Source organism: Rhinatrema bivittatum, chromosome 1 (genome assembly GCF_901001135.1).
Source record: "Rhinatrema bivittatum chromosome 1, aRhiBiv1.1, whole genome shotgun sequence".
In the NCBI taxonomy this organism is placed as follows: Eukaryota; Metazoa; Chordata; class Amphibia; order Gymnophiona; family Rhinatrematidae; genus Rhinatrema; species Rhinatrema bivittatum.
Genome location: NC_042615.1, coordinates 717428587 through 717446091, shown reverse-complemented (window position 1 = coordinate 717446091; position 17505 = coordinate 717428587). Strand labels below are relative to the sequence as shown.

The window sequence follows — 17505 nt, the reverse complement described above, 5'->3', positions numbered from 1 at the left end:
TCTCTGACACCCACAGGGCCCATGGATGCTCCTTCTAAGCAGTTCCACCACCACCACTATGATTTCAGCCTCCACATGCTGCAGTTCCATCAGTCTGGTGGGAGGCTTCCCCTGCATATCTACCATTATTAAGGTAGAGTTGAAGAAATCCACTGCTTATCTACCCTTTGAGATCCTGCCAGATACTTGTGACCTGGATTGGCATTGTTGAAAACAGGATACTGGGCTTGATGAACCTAATGTCGGAGGAGTAGCCTAGTGGCTAGAGCAGTGGGCTATGAACCAGGAGATCACGGTTCAAGTTCCACTGTCACTCCTTGTGACCTTGGGCAAGTCACTTTACACTCCATTGCCTCAGGTACAAAACTTAGATTGTAAGCCCTCTGGGGATAGGGAAATACCTACAGTACCTGAATGTAATTCACTTTGAAGTGCTGAAAAAAGTGCAAAAAACAGAATATAAATTAATAAATACATATGGCAAATCTTATGTTTCTTCAATGATGTCTCTTCGACCCACACTTTCACCACCTCAGAGGAAGGCTTCCCACTTCTAATGACACAGGTGTCTCCTCCTGTCTCTGCTGACACGAGAATAGCTTCATCTTGTACATCTTCTGAAGAGGTGCCGCACACCAGTTCTGGCAGATCTTCATCTTTTGGCTCCCCATCCCAAATATCAGCTTTCAGGAGCCTCTCTCATCTCTGATACCCTCCTCTTGCCACAACCTTAAGTATCTGTGGTTTCCGAAGGCACAGTCAATAGTGACCAAACACATCTGTGGAGAAGCATCAGACTCGAGCAGTCCATGGTAACTGAGCCCCCCCCCACCCAAAAAAGGTAGAAGATGTCCCAGGAAAAAATGTCTATGCAATGCAAAATTTTACCTTTCAGCTGTAAGTAAATGCACCTTCACCTTTGAAAAGTTCTTTATATCAGTGTTCCTTTCCTCTACAGTCTGCTGATGAGCCTGGTAACATATCTCCTGCAAGTCCTCCTCACTCAGGTCATATACCTCCTCCTTTTCAACCTTGGGCATTGTAAGATCTTGTCTCTCTGGAGGAGGTAGGCACGAGGTAGGCCTTTGCCAGGTTGTAGAGAAGACATCCTCCTGATATGTCCAGGCAGCAGAAACATGTTTTAAGTAAACCAAAGGTTCTCTCAGTGATGCCCTGGTATGACATTGGGCACTGTTGTAGCGGACATCTGCTGCAGTCTGTGGGTATACCAGTGAAATCATGAGCCAAAATTTGATTGGATATCTCTATCACCCTTTGAAGAGAAGTCACGAGAAGAGGAGAATGAGATATCAAAAACTGGTGGGCAATGCAGCTGGATCAACTTTCCTGGGGCAAAGTGGTAAGACCACTTGGAGGGAGAGAAGAGGGCAAAAGTTAGTTGCCATATCATTGTAATGAGAACAACATATCTACCTAGAAGCCAACCCCCAATGATGAGACCATCCTGGGTCATGAATTCCTGACTGTGAGAGGATGTAGGTATTATTACAGGACCACTAAAATCTGGCACTTCCTCTTGGTATTGCAGACCACCTGCATGTTGAGGAAGTGGAAGCTCTTCTGGCTGCAGAACGTGGCCTCATTGCCTGCAGGAGGCCTTATAGGGACTTGAGTGCAACTGACAGCTCCCAGAACAGATGGGAAACATGCAGATTGACAGAAATCAATTTGTTGCCTGTCTGCACTGAAGGAAAGATGTATACTGAGGTGTTTTCCTGAAAAATGCAGCAGAAACTGATCTATACATATGGAGGTGGCTGACTTATTTAGACCATGATCCTAGAGGTGTTGAAAGGTGCCAATGGCAAATAAAGGCCAGAGCCTTACTGACCTTGTGGTGTACTGGCAAGGAGTAGCCTCTCCGAGTGGAAGGATGCAAGTTCTGCTCTAACTGCTGGCATAGACATGGTATGGTTTCCTTGTTGAACCTGAACATATAAAAAAGTTCTCCTCCTCAGACAGATCTGGAAACTGTGCCCTGGTCCTGTATACTCTCTCTAATTCTCTCTTCCTCCTCGTATGTTGCATTCTAATATTCTGTGCTACTTAGCCGGATAATTAGCAACATATAAGTGGCTGCGGCTGAATATCCAGCTGTGATCAGTAGTCGCCACTTAGCCGGATAAGTGGGCAGGCTGTGGGTGGATCAGGGTGGAACTAGTTATCTGGTTAACTTAGCAAGATAAGTTAGACCTGCTCAATAGCAGGTCAAAAATTAACCAGATAAGACTTATTCTACTAACCAGCAACTTCTATGGGGATATCTAACAGCATAGTCGTGCTGCTGAATATCCCTTGTAAATTAGCCAGATAAGTCTTATCCAGCCATGTTTGAATATCCAGCTCAGAGTATCTATAAATTTATAATACTCATGTTGAATGTTGCTTCACTACCATTCACATACACCCCAGGTAGCCCTAATGACACAGATAACCCCAGAAATGCAGAGCCATCCACTGAAAGATTTCTAAAAAAAAAATGGAAGCAAACCTTAGATTAGACAGAAGGACAGACCAACAAAAACATGTTTTACATGAGACAGCAAACAAACTTATGGGCAAGGACAATGATTTCCTAGGTACCCCCCTCCCCCACCTCACACCCTCCCCTAGAGCAAGCTGCTCTTTCCTCTCACCATGACAAGCCAGCAAGCCAAACACCAGGTCAAAAAAGACAATAAAAATTTAAATTTGGCACAGTTGCACAACATTCAAATGTTCTTGATGACCTTCACGAGTATGTTCGATATATAATAGCAAAATATGCATGAACAATTAAACCATGCCCTGACAGGCTGCAAACGTGCTCACTCTGTTCACGCATACTGTCCTCCGCAAACATGCAAATTCATGAGTAATAGGAAATCATTGTCCTATTTTTTAAATCACTTGTCCTCATGTATGTTAAACGTATGAGTGTGCAAGCTGTTTTTACAAGCAGAACCTCTTTGAAAATGTACTCATGAGTGGGTAGAGGACTTGGGATTCAGTATCAATTTTTCCAGTCTTAGTCTATGTTCACCTGAAAGAGGATGGTGTTGGTTATTTATTGTACCAGGTGGCACTCTTATAGTGACACTTTTTAGTTAGAGCACAACTGGATAGGATTTTTGATAATGTTACTTCTATCTCTTCCACTTGGGAAACGTGGAAGACCAAATGGAAGATGACTAAGAATCAGAAAAGCTAGGATCAAAAAACATAAGCAAAACCAAGATTCGGTGCTAAAAGGGCCATGACTTCCTCTTTCTAAGTGATTCAAGTTTCATCCACAGGACTGAATGTTGCTGTAAGACAAACTATGGAAGCAGTAACCAGATACAGATATGACAGGATATAGGTGAGTGTATGAATTAAGGAAAAACAATCACTGCACCATGAGGGATAAATGAAGACACAGCCTGCTTCCTATTGGCTTGAACATCTGTTGTCCTTAACTGGACAACAAACAATATACACTATTTAATTTGTGCAGTATCTTCATATTATTAAATCACTCTGACATTTTTTTCACTGCGTGCTTATACTGTAAATAACTATAACCATACAATGAAAATGGAAAAACCCAATAGTTCAGTAATGATACACATTAACAGAGAGAACTCAACAGTTATATAATTAAGCAAATACATTATTTAATAGTTGAGGTGTCCTTTCTGAGAGGATAGTGGCAAGGCACACCAACCAGCAATCTTAAGTCTCATGCAGTATAGACTGGATTCAGCAACAGATGCAGCCCAAATCAAAAGCAAAGTAGTACTACAGGACAAGCCAGCTGCTTTGGACACACATAAGCCCAATACTCCCAGGCATATAGACATTGTGTTCCAGTGACCTGAACTTTCCATACACACACACACATATATAGATAGATAGATATAGATATAGATAAAATCATAACAAAAGTGACCTATTAACACATACAGCTATGCTGAATCAAATTCAAGCAATCAAAATCCTAAAGGGATGCTATAAAAACAAAACACAAAACTGAAATTGATACAGAAGAATTACTTCTGCCTATCGAAATACAGTCAACCGCGGCATCATGTATGATCAGGATGCTCTCCCTGAGGACTCAAGTAAAATAAAAAATCAAAATGAAAACACAACTTCTTTTTAACATGTCCCCTGCAAGTTCTAAGTTATCCAACATGTCATTTTATCAAACAGTACACTTCTGGCCATAAAGAGTCTGGAAAAGTTTTCCCTTACATTTTTTAAATTTTGTTTTCTGGCAAACATACTGCCTAATTAAGAGCTCTGATATATAGTTCCTGACAATGGCCTGGGAAGAATTGTATAGCAAGAGAGCACAGCACTGGCTGCCTGCTCCCTGGAGTGCATAGCAAACCGTGACCTCTTAGCTATGGAAAAATGACACAGAGCCTCATGCATGCCACAATAAATCTATGCCCTTCACCCACAGACTTTCTTTTTTTATCAGGCATGTTTACTTTTATCAGGTTAAAGAAACTTTTCCTGCCTTTAAAAGGGCGTTACTTGTTTGTGTCCCATTAACTCTGCAGATAATATAAACTCTAATCCGTTTTGTTCAAGGCTTAGAATAAGATGATTAAATAATAATACTAATTTTAAAACATCCAAACGTTATAGAGCTGCTATATTCAGCCGTTATATATTTTAAGAATAAACAAGGATGCAATGCAAAATCCTTCAACTCTCCCAACTGCTGCAAACAAACAACAGTCACGTTTTAAGAGATTTCCAAGTGCCTGTACAGCAAACCTGAGATCATGGATTTTAATATCAGTTGCTAAACTCGTTGCTCGTATGGCATAAGGGGCAGGGAGAGGCGATGGTGGGGGGAGAGACGAAAGAGTTCAAACTACCTGTAGGACTTCAAAAAACGTAATTTCATCTTGGTCCTCGGAGATAAACGAGGCACGGCAGCTCCCAGGGGATCCCAGAATAAGGCCATACAAAGGGCAGTGAGGAAGCAGCTCCAAAAACGTAGCTCCGAGGGAAAACAGGGAAGCCCAGGCGGAGGTTGCCTGCAGCGAGCCCAAAGCTCTTGCAACTGCGGATGGGAATTTCCTTGTGCTGTGGGTAATGCTCTGGCAAACGTCTGCATGGTTAAAAGCCGGCGCTGGATGGAATAACCAGGATTTCCTGCTGCGCGACACCTGCCCTCTGCGAGAGCTCTCAGCTGTCAGTCAGGACTTCTCGGCCACTGCAAGCCCGCCTGCCAACACAGGGAAACTCCTTTACAATGAACCTGTTCACCAATGCAAACATCATGCAATTAAAAAAAGAAAAGAGCATAACCTTTTAATGATTCTATTTTTAGTTACAAATATATGATATTAATCTTCTTTAAACCTAATCACATATGTAGGTATGAGAGGAAAACTTCCAAAACAGAAATTAGACATCTTTATATAAAAAAGCACATCACACCCATGAACTTGCTTGGAAACCCAAGATAAAATACTGAATTAGCTAATATGAAGAAACCACTCTTATACCTATGTCGGCAAAAGATTAGACGTAAACCAAATGTAGTTTGCATGAACACTGGCTATGTATGAAATACCTTGCACTGAACACAGAAGATAGGGAGCACAGCCTGTTCTTAACTTAGTGAGCAATAAATATTGTTTTAGCAACATTACTTGACCCCAGGGTTTACAGACTTTTAAAAACCTTGTCCAAATTTCCTTTCGTACCGCCTTGTACATCCTGAAGGACACGAATGCATCAGTGTTAGCCCATTTCAGAAGGTACGTGCACAATCACCTATGCAAGTCACTCAAATTGGAACATCTTTTCAGACCTCATCAACCTTTGCCATCTACATTAAAGGACTTTAAGCATGGTCTGGCCGACAATTGTTCAGGAAGAGAATTCCAAAGTGTTGGACCAATTACAGAGAAAGCTTGCTCTCTTATGTATTCTAGATGTACCATCTTCAGAGAGGAGACCTCTAGTCAGTTTGTACTTGCTGACTTAAGCAAGTGTGAAGGTCTCTAAACATGCAAGGCCGTATTGATACATATATTATTCAACAAATGTTGCACAGTGAAGCTCTGGAATTTGTTGCCAGAGGATGTGGTTAGTGCAGTTAGTGTAGCTGGGTTCAAAAAAGGTTTGGATAAATTCTTGGAGGAGAAGTCCATTAACGGCTAATCAAGATGACGTAGGGGCAGATTTTCAAAGGATTACGTGCATAAGATACGCATTTACCCCCCGAAAAGCTGCCCCTTCCACCCCCTGCACACGCTGAGCCTATCTTGCATAGGCTCGGCGGCGCGCACAAGCCCCGGGACGCGTGTAAGTCCTGGGGCTTTCCTGGGGGGGGGGGGGGGAGTGTGTCGGTGGGCGTGTCACGGCCAGCGCGTCATCAGAGGGCATTCTGGGGTAGGGCCGTGGGCATGGTTCCGGCCCAGGGGCGTTCCAGGGACGTGGCCGCGGCCTCCGGACCAGCCCCCGGACTGGAATAAGGCACGCCGGCAGATGGCCGGCGAGTGCAAGTTACGCCTGCCATGGGCAGGCGTAACTTGTAAAATAAAGGTGGGGGGAATTATTTAGGGCTGGGGGGGTGGGTTAGATAGGGGAAGGGAGGGAACGGAGGATGGCTGCGCGGCTTGGCGCACGTAGGCTGCCGATTTTGCGCAGCCTTGCACGTACTGACCCTGTATTTTATAACATGCGCGCGCATGTTATAAAATCAGGAGTAGATTTGTTCGCACCTTTTAAAATCTACCCCTTAGGGAATAGCCACTGCTATTAATTGCATCAGTAGCATGGGATCTTCTTAGTGTTTGGGTAATTGCCAGGTTCCTGTGGTCTGGTTTGGCCACTGTTGGAAACAAGATGCTGGGCTTGATGGACCCTTGGTCTGACCCAGCATGGCAATTTCTTATGTTCTTACTCACCACTGGATTGATAACCAGTGCAAGGATGCCAAAACAGGTGTAAATTGTTCACGAATCCTTGCAGTGGTCGGAACCTAGGCAGCAGAGCTCTGCACAATCTGCAATACTCGAGTCGCATTTGCCAGAAGGCCCACATTCAGGGAGCTACAGTAATCCAGACCACTCAAAATAAGTACCCGGAGGACAGATAAAAAGTCTTGTGCCCCAAGAAACAGCGTAAGCTGACTTAAAATCCACAACTTGTAAAAAGATATTTTTACAACTGGCTTAATGTGAGCAATTACACCCAGATTATGCACTAGTGCAGTAGGGATGCTGTGCTCATTAAACTGAAACAAATGATGGAGTACATATTAATGGAGCATGACTAAGGATAACCAATTCATTTTTTTCCCACATTTTACATCAGCCTATTATGTGTTGGCTGAATTAAAAGAATTTAAACATAATGTGACAAGGTTAAATGTTTCAGACCAAGAAGAGTAAAAGGTATGTGGCACCTAGGCCTCTATGGAATAGAGGTTTCCCCCTGAATGGTCTTAAACAGTGTGTAACATCTGCAGGAGGTGCACAGGACACAGAGAGGCCGATGCAATACATTGTGCTCAGCTGAGCGCATTGTATAACCAGCAGTTGGACACAGGTTGTATAGGCGCTACCTAATCCCCTTATGAAATAAGGGGATTAGCGCCTCCACAACCCATGACCAACGCTGAGCGAAACTAATAGCGCTCATCACATGCAAATGCATGTGAATGAGGCCATTAGCTACCCACTCTGAATGCAAAAAAAAAAAAATGTGTCTGTAAGATGAACATTTTTGCACTCAGAAATTAATGCCTGCCCGGAGTAGGCATTAAATGCTGAGTGCTCTTAAAAGTAGTACAGAAAAACAGAAAAAAACTGCTTTTCTCTACAGCCTCCTATATCATTGCGATATCAAGTAGGAGGAACAAATCTTTAAAGAAATAATAATAATTTAAAAAAAGTGCCGGCAGTCGGGTGCAGGAAACGGGCGCTCAGTTAAAAGCGTCTGTTTCCTGAACCCCTGGCAGAGCGCCATTTAGGGAAACTGACGCCAATAAATTTGGCGTCTGTTTTCCTAACCGGTGGATGGCCAATGCTTGCAAGCTTCCGTTATCAAGAAGGTGCTAGGGCCGCGCAAGCGAGCCTAGAGCCTCCTTGATAACGCAACCTCTATTTTAAATATTGCATGGCGTCCCCAGGAGGGGCGCCTGGGGCACATTAGGAAAGCGGGCGCTGACTGTTCAATCAGCACCCACTTTCAGCGCACAGATATTGCATTGGCCCCTGAGAGGGTAAGAGGTTATTCTGGAGTCAATGTAGGAAAGTGTGTGTGTCAGAAAATGTTACCTGCCTTTCTTGACAGACAAGGGGGTACATCCCCTAGGGTCTCGGTTATTGAGCAAAAGTAATAAAAACTGACTCTAGTGAGTCAGGTGGTGCTCCAGATTGCAAGGGAAAGAGAATGATTGGAGCTGTGATCCTCCCCCAGGATTACAGAAGGGAGCAGCAGGACTGGGGCAGGGATTTTCCTCTAAAACTCCGCAGAGGACTGAGGAGAAGCAGCGGAAGGTGCATTATAGCCTGGAAGTTAAAAAAAAATAAACCCTGTGTTTAATTAAGGAAAGAACTTATCTGGACCAGGAAGCCAAACTGTGCCAGAAGGAACTTGTTTTGGGGCTCAGAGGATCCTGATGCTTCTCCAAAAGGATTTGTCCTTGAGCTAAACAGGACTTTCTTGTGAATAAATATTTTGCTAACTGAGGAGATTAGAGAGGACTAGGCTAGGCTGTGCAAAAGAGTGAGGAGAGAGAAGAAGCAAAGTAACCAGAAACCCTCTGTTGCCGTTTTGGTCAATCTATATTGTTATGATGGTATATAAATACTTTTAAATAAATAAAATAAATAAGAAGAAACTGTTATTTAAGGAGAGGAGTTATGAGGAGCAGAGTTAGAGATTTTCTGGAACTGCAATTCTGTTTAATTTCTGCATCTACCTGAATCATCATTATGTTTAATTTGGAAGATTCTTCAGTAAACTATTTATTTTTTTGAGCAAAACTCGAGTCTGGAGAGTGCTTTGCTTGTATGGAGTGTTCTCAGTCTGGTACTGGCCCTGCAGATTATCTTGCCCCCAATTCATGGCCCCCAGAGATTTAATTCCCCACTTCGGGATAGTAACCCTAATGCTGCCTGAGGCTGGGAAAGTGACCCCAGACATACAGCGGGTTATAGGTAGAAAAAATTAGATATCAATGTAAACCTCAAAAAGTGAATTTTAAAACCCCAGCATTTGCCAAAATTAGGGGATATGCAAAGGCTCGCACATATACGCTCATAAATGCCATGGCATGCACATGTAAAAAATTTCCAAAAGAGGGCAGGGAATGGGTGTGGGTTGGGCAGGGCATGGGCATTTCGGGGCCTGGCCTTGACATGCGCGCGTAAATATTTATGTGCTCTGGTACATGCTGACCACCTCTGCCGTGTAACTTTACTTCTGCTACGGATGATGTGTAAGTCATGAAATAAAAGGATCAAGATACTTTGGAGGTATTTAAAGGGTCTAGGGCAGTGGTTCTCAACCCTGTCCTGGGGACCCCCCCCAGCCAGTCGGGTTTTCAGGATATCCACAATGAATATGCATGAGAGAAAATTTGCATGTTATGGAGGCAGTGTATGCAAATTTTCTCTCATGCATATTCATTGTGGATAACCTGAAAACCCGACTGGCTGGGGGAGTCCCCAGGACAGGGTTGAGAACCACTGGTCTAGGGTATCTGGGGGGAAGTGTAGGCTATCAAACCAGGGACAGATTGGAGAACTTAGCTGTTAACTGGGCGAACTGGTGGATGAACTGATAAACTGGGGATGGTGTGGGTGCACGCTCCTTTTAAAATCATCAACTTACGTGGTTCTTAGAAGCGGGATTTGCGCGCCCATGTGGGTACTCACTTAAAATTTGGCGCACATGTGCACACGGCCAGGCTATTTTATAATATGCGCAAGTTCTAAAATAACTGCATCCCTGGGTGCGGGCCACTGCATACCATTTTGAAAGTTACCATCTTTTACTTTACACCTAGACATATCAACATTTTGCCCAGTAGAGAAAGGTAGTTATTGAATAGGGTTGCGGACAGAGAAGAGCACTGGAGAGCCCCTGTAGTGACAGCATTCCAATCTGTGTTATCAACTTCTATTTGCTGGTTGTGATTTGATAAACATGAAGAAAGCCTTTTCAAAACTGTTTCAGTTATATCTAAAGATTTATTTTATTTATTTATTTATTTGTTTATTTATTTATTTATTTATTTAAGGCTTTTCTATACCGAATTTCTTGATACAGATCAAATCAATTCGGTTTACATCGAACAAAAATTTTAAACAATAACATAGTCAATAAACATATCAGTACGGAGCAGAAAGTGGCAGAGTCAAAAGTTACATTATAACAAGGGCGAGCAACTGGGGATAGTGAAAAGAAAGGGGGAAAACAAAAGTATGCAAACAATAGGAATACTTTATACAGAGAGAGAGTGGCTAGAATAGCCGATCTCTAAGGCAACTTAGTGATCTCTAAGGCAACTTAGTGCACCTGTGACAACAAAATCCCATGATCAAGGGTGTTAAAAACAACTGTAATATCTAAAATGACCGATAGTCAATGCTAGTTTTAAAACTTCTTATACTTCTTATGATGCTGTCAAAACTCGACAACAGCAAGATCTCCGAATGCCTTTCTGAAGCCAAAATAAAATTGATCAACAAAAGCATGTTCATCAATAAAGTTCAGCACTTGCTTCAGATTCAACAACTTTGGCCAGGAAGGGCAAAGATGATATTGGGCAGTGCCTCGCCAACACAAGGGGGTCGGCAGTGGCCTTCTTTAACTTAGGATGTATCGAAACTTGTTTCAGTGAGTCAGGTAATATTCCAGTTGATAAAGAAAGACTGTCAATATCAGTAGTGAGCTTGCAAATGTCTTCTCCAGTTTCAATACAGCAATTGCACAGGGGTTGAGCAGACATGAGGAGGAATGCATGCTATCAAGGATATTAACAGCTTCATCTCTTGAAATCAAATCCAAACAATCCCAAGTTATCCCATCAGCAGCAGCAGCAGGATTCTTCAGTGCATAAGTGGGGATGTTACTTGTCCAATATGCAATGTACTTTGCCATGTGCTGCCAACCACAAACTCACCACATAATAGGTAAGAACTGCAAAGGCCAAAAATTAATATACTGAAGGCCCATTCTCAAATGCACGGAGAAATAGCTTGCACAGTACCTACCCTACACTATAACTTCTGGCCCGTAATCAATCTTACTCTACCTCATTAAGGAGAATTTCACTTCACATTTCCAGCCTCACTTCATCCAAGCATAAGAGAAAAACCCCAACTCATACAACAGCTGTGTATGTTTTTTTCCTTAACTACAATTTCACCTCAAATAGTTATCTGAAAACCAAACCTAGCATTTCTTAAACAGCCTAGCTTGTCAAACAAGACTTTGATTCTCACAAATTTAATATGACAATAGGCTGATTTGAATACACAGTTGCTCTCTAGCAGGGGTAAATGTGCGAGCCTATGCCACACTAAGATTCAAATGGTTCTGCTAAATTTCAAAGTGGATCTATATGCTCGTCCGCTTTGGAAATAAAGGCTGAAGCTGATGTGAAGTTCAGTCTATGTGGTCTGTTATAAAATTATGCTCAGTCAGATCAATGTTCAAAGAGTTACACAGAGGTCGCGCACGTAAAAATAGCACATAAGTGTGTTCTTTTTCGAGAAGCAGTAAAAACCTGGCTATTCTCACAGACCTTTGATTGTTAACTCTTGCCAGATGGGCATTTTTCCAACTTTGTGCAGGCCATTTTTACTTTGGTTAGCTAGCTTAATGTCCTCTTTTATCATTGTTGTAATTTACATAGATGGTTAACTCTTTGTTTTTAATGTATCTGGTTTACTATTTATGATTTTAATTTGCAAACCACTGAGATAACCTACTATACAGGCAGTATATAAAGTCTAATAAAATAAAAAATAAAAATAAAATCAACGTGTGTGTGTGTGTACATCCTGTTTTATAAACATCAAGAAAACTCACGTACTTGCTTGATCATGTGTAAAGAGGGGGAAAAAAAGGAGTGGACTAAGGTCAGGTGTTCAGAAGGACATGTGCAAGTTGCTATTTTGTAAATGGTTTATGCGCATATATTACCCAACTTGTCCAAATCATGCAATTGAAAATGGACTTGTCTTTTCCCTGCAGTTTTTGGGTAGGAGATCTGGGTAAACTAGTGCGGATTCAGGGTGAAGTGCTGGAAGATCTAGGTGAACTGGTGGAGGAATTCATGAACCAGTAATTCCAGTAGACACTCAAGTGAATATTTTCAGAAGAGTACATGTCTACTTTAAAATACACCCATCTCCATGTTTAATTCCAGATTATTACACATACAGGGGCGGATTTTAAAAGGGTTATGCTCGTAAATCCTCAGGATTTATGCGCGTAACCGCTCCTGCTCCTGCCGAGCCTATTTTGCATAGGCCCGGCGACGCGCGCAAAGCCCCGGGACGCGCATATGTCCCAGGGCTTTGTGAAAGGGGCGGGGTGGGGGTGGGACCGAGGCCTCCAGGACAGCGGCCGTGCCGGGGGATCGCACGCCGGCAGCCGGCCAGCACGCGCAAAGTAATTTATAAAATAAAGGTAGGGGGGGGGGGGGGGTTTAGGTAGGGCTGGGGGGCGGGTTAGATAGGGGAAGGGAGGGGAAGGTGGGGGGGGGGGGCAAAGGAAAGTTCCCTCTGAGGCCGCTCCGTTTTCGATTTCGATTCGATTTCGGAGCGAGCCTTGGAGGGAATGGGGAAAGCCCTAGGGCTCGGCGCGTGCAAGGTGCACTAGTGTGCACCCCCTTGTGCGCGTTGACCCTGGATTTTATAACATGCGCGCCTGCGTGTGCATGTTATAAAATCAGGCCTACATTTGTGCGCGTCGGGTAGCGCGCACAAATGTACCCCGCGAGCGTATGTTTAAAAATCCGGCCCACATTATTTCATAAAGGAGGTCATTTTCAAAGAGTTGTGAGTGAAAACATGTAATGGCCCCTCCGGCACATTCCCATTAACCTGTGGATGAACTTTTCCTTTAGCTATTAGGGATGTGAATCGTTTTACGACGATTAAAATTATCGTCCGATAATTTTAATATCGTCTTAAACCGTTATGAAACACAATACAATAGAGATTCTAACGATTTATCGTTATAAATCGTTAGAATCGTGAGCCGGCACACTAAAACCCCCTAAAACCCACCCCCGACCCTTTAAATTAAATCCCCCACCCTCCCGAACCCCCCCCCCAATAACTTAAATTACCTGGTGGTCCAGCGGCGGTCCGGAACGGCAGCGGTCCGGAACGGGCTCCTGCTATTGAATCTTGTTGTCTTCAGCCGGCGCCATTTTCCAAAATGGCGCCGAAAAATGGCGGCGGCCATAGACCAACAGGATTCGACGGCAGGAGGTCCTTCCGGACCCCCGCTGGACTTTTGGCAAGTCTTGTGGGGGTCAGGAGGCCCCCCCCAAGCTGGCCAAAGTTCCTGGAGGTCCAGCGGGGGTCAGGGAGCGATTTCCCGCCGCGAATCGTTTTCCGTACGGAAAATGGCGCGGCAGGAGATCGACTGCAGGAGGTCGTTCAGCGAGGGTTCCGGCGCCTCGCTGAACGACCTCCTGCAGTCGATCTCCTGCCGGCGCCATTTTCCATACGGAAAACGATTCGCGGCGGGAAATCGCTCCCTGACCCCCTCTGGACCTCCAGGAACTTTTGGCCAGCTTGGGGGGGGGCTCCTGACCCCCACAAGACTTGCCAAAAGTCCAGCGGGGGTCCGGAAGGACCTCCTGCCGTCGAATCCTGTTGGTCTATGGCCGCCGCCATTTTTCGGCGCCATTTTGGAAAATGGCGCCGGCTGAAGACAACAAGATTCAATAGCAGGAGCCCGTTCCGGACCGCTGCCGTTCCGGACCGCCGCTGGACCACCAGGTAATTTAAGTTATTGGGGGGGGGTTCGGGAGGGTGGGGGATTTAATTTAAAGGGTCGGGGGTGGGTTTTAGCGGGTTTTAATGATTTTAGCGGGTTTTAACGATTTTAACGATTTATCACGATATTTTACCCCCCCCAAACGGCAACAATACGATTCCCTCCCCCTCCCAGCCGAAATCGATCGTTAAGACGATCGAGGACACGATTCACATCTCTATTAGCTATAGCAGTGTAGGTTGGAGAATGGGGAAGGATACCATTTGGTACAGCGGCCCCTCCCTTTCAGGATGCTGGGATGGCTGTCCTTCTGGGAAGGATTTTCAACAGCTCTCTGCAGACAGACTGTGGGAAGTCCCTTTTGGTTTGCTAAGATATAGGAGGTAGTATGAGACTGCTTGATTTGGGATTTCAGGCCAATTTAGGGAAACCAGGCACAACTTACCTATGGAACCTGAGCAGGGTTGGGAGGTGATTTCTTCCAGTCCACTCACTGGCTGGTTGGGATTCCCCTCTGGGTTTATTTATTTATTTTTTTGAGTGTTTTTGTATACCGGGATACGTTGGGAACATCATCTCGGTTCACAGATAACTAAAAATAGCAACAAGCTTTACAGTGAACAAGGAACAAAGTGAAGGTTAATAATAAAGGTAACAAAGAGAAATTCGAACTGGTAACACAACAGGTTTTGTAGCGAGCTATTTACAAAGGGGTAGATTTTAAAAAACAGCGCGATCGCGTACTTTTGTTCACGCAGCAGGCGCAAACAAAAGTACGCTGGATTTTAGAAGATACGCGCATAGCCGCGCGTATCTTATAAAATCCTGGATCGGCGTGCGCAGCCTGCCTCCGTTCGAAATCGGAGCGGCCTCGGAGGGAACTTTCTTTCGCCCTCCCCTCACCTTCCCCTCCCTAACCCACCCCCCCCGGCCCTATCTAAACCCCCCCTTACCTTTGTCCCTAGATTTACGCCTGCTAGAAGCAGACGTAAATCTACACGCGCCAGCGGACTGCTGGCGCGTGTAGATTTACGTCGCGTAAATCCGCCCTGCTCGCGTAAATCCGCGCGGATTTACGCGAGCAGGGCTTTTAAAATCCGCCCGAAAGTGTACATTAATATGAGGTCATCATCACTGATTGGAATAAGTAGCAGGATGAATTTTGCAGTGAACATATCGTAATGTGTAAGTTAATGGTAGTTAACATGATTGTAACAAATGACACAGGAAATCGTGCTTTTACAGGGAGGGGGAGGCAAAGTGCAGAGAAATACACCAGGAATAGTTCATAGCAGTTGCAAGAGATTTTTCAGTTTTTATAATTTTTATGGTAGAAGTCTTGTGAGATCCTTGGGTATCACCTAGACCCAGAACACAGGGAACCCTGGGCTTGAAGGGAAGACCTGCCTCTCCACACCCTCAATGAGGAAGGAAGTGTGGTGGTGACCTGCTGCAAGGAGGAACTCCGGTGTTAACTTCAGACTGAAGGGGAAAGGACTTTGGGTTTGTGAGATCCAGGAGGAAGATATTTGGCTGCCCCTTCCTTACTGCATTGGAGCAGTGGGATCTGCTTGTTCTAAATGGATCCCTTCCATCTGGGATTCCGACATAGGCAGAGAGAGAGAGAGAGAGAGAGAAGAAGCCAAGTAAGGAGAGATCACCTAACTGTGAGTAAGGACAAGTTGAGACTTTTGAGGACACCCATCCGAAGTCTTCACCCCCAGGGAGAGAGAGGATTTTGACTCTCTGTGCAAAACACAGTGGGTGCGCACGCTACCCAGCGCGCACACATGTGCGCCCGATTTTATAACTTGCACGCGCAGGCGCAAGTGCCTGGCCGCTATGCCTGGAGCTTCTGACCCTGCCCCACCCCTGGACCACCCCGCCCCTTTAGTAAAGCCCCAGGACTTACATGCGTCCCGGGGCGCATAACCTTTTTAAAATCCGGCCCAGTGTTTTTACCAATTTTATCAGTTTTCGGAAAAGGATCTTCCTGGCCATCTAAAGGATACCTTTCCCACCTGGGAACTCTACTTATCCAAGCCTGAGGTATGGATGTTTTCCTTGCCTTGGTGTAGAGATTCATGCACAAATAGAGGAATAGACTGTAAGAGAGAAGACCACCAGTGGTGCAGAGGATTTTGTTAATTGTGCCAGTATTCAACCAGATTGGCCACCAGTAAAGTATATGATTTTGGACATTATATCTGAGTCTGGCGTGTTTTTTTAGCACTTACAGCCCACAATGGAAAAATACCCCTCTCCCCGGGACAGGAAAAAGTCAACGGATCGGCTGGCGTGTGCAATTTACTTCAGGCCCAGAAATCAATATCTGGCTATATGTACCCCTTCACCCAAACTCACTAATCTTTCAACCACAAAGGCTCGTGCGCTTTCCATTGCCGGTCCTGCTCTATGGAAACCCATGCCAGTAGATCTACGCCAGGAACTCTGCCCAAAGAAATGTAAGCAGAAACTAAAGACCTGGCTGTTCAAACAGGATATACCTAAACCCACCCCTGCCCCATAACCCCTGCCTTTCCTTCTAAATGTCCTCCCATCCCTTGCCCTTCCTGGCTCGCAGTACTTTTAGACACACTATTTTAATCAGTTCTAGTGTGTACACATTAGCTGTGTACATAGTCCGCAAAGTCTGAATATCTTTTACCCTGTATATAGTCTGGATTACCCTGTATATTAGTCTGATTACCCTTTACTCTGTATATAGTTTGCAAATCTCCCCATTCCACATTGTATATACCTTGTACCTTTTTCCTCTCTCGCCTCTTCTCAGGCCCTTGTTCTAATTTTGTTCTATGTTGTAATATTTATCCAGTTTCTAATTTGTCCTAATTCATGCAGTTCCCTGTATAGAACATGTTTTCGGTTAAGATAATTATTATGCAAAGCAAGTTCTCTGTATATTTTTCTCGGTTAATCTGTTATACTGTATTATGTCACCAAAAGGTTTGCCTTGAGACATCCTGTTGTATGTAAACCGGCGTGATATCTCGAATCGAATATCGGTATAGAAAAACAAACAAATAAATAAATAAAGCGCATTAAGCTAAGTTCATGTTCAGTGTAAACCAATGTGATATTCTCAATTAATTTTGGTATATAAAAATCATTAAATAACTAAATAAATAAATAAACATCACCCCTAGCACTCTGGGTCTTCAAAGGGAAAACTTTACCCCCACCCAACAAACAATTCAGACTATGGGGCTGATGCAATACAGTGCACTCAGCCGAGCGCACTGTTTAACCCGCTGTTGGATGCGGGTTAAATAATCCACCCCCTAATGCAATAGGGGGATTAGCGCCTATTTAACGCGCGTCCGAAGCGGAGTGAATGAGTTAGCGCTCATCACATGCAAATGCATGTGAATGAGGTTATTACTCATTCACTCCAAATGCAAAAAGATAAATGAGCGTCTCAGATACACATTTATCACTCAGCTATTAACGCCTGCCTGGAGCAGGCGTTAATAGCTGAGTGATAAATGTGTGTCTCAG

At 44.2% G+C, this 17505-nt stretch overlaps 1 protein-coding gene across 3 annotated transcripts in view; it reads right to left on the bottom strand.

Moving 5' to 3' along the window:
• PDE4D (phosphodiesterase 4D) overlaps positions 1-17505 on the bottom strand; it is a 1438018-nt gene that overhangs the window by 673525 nt on the left and 746988 nt on the right. The window lies entirely within an intron of this gene.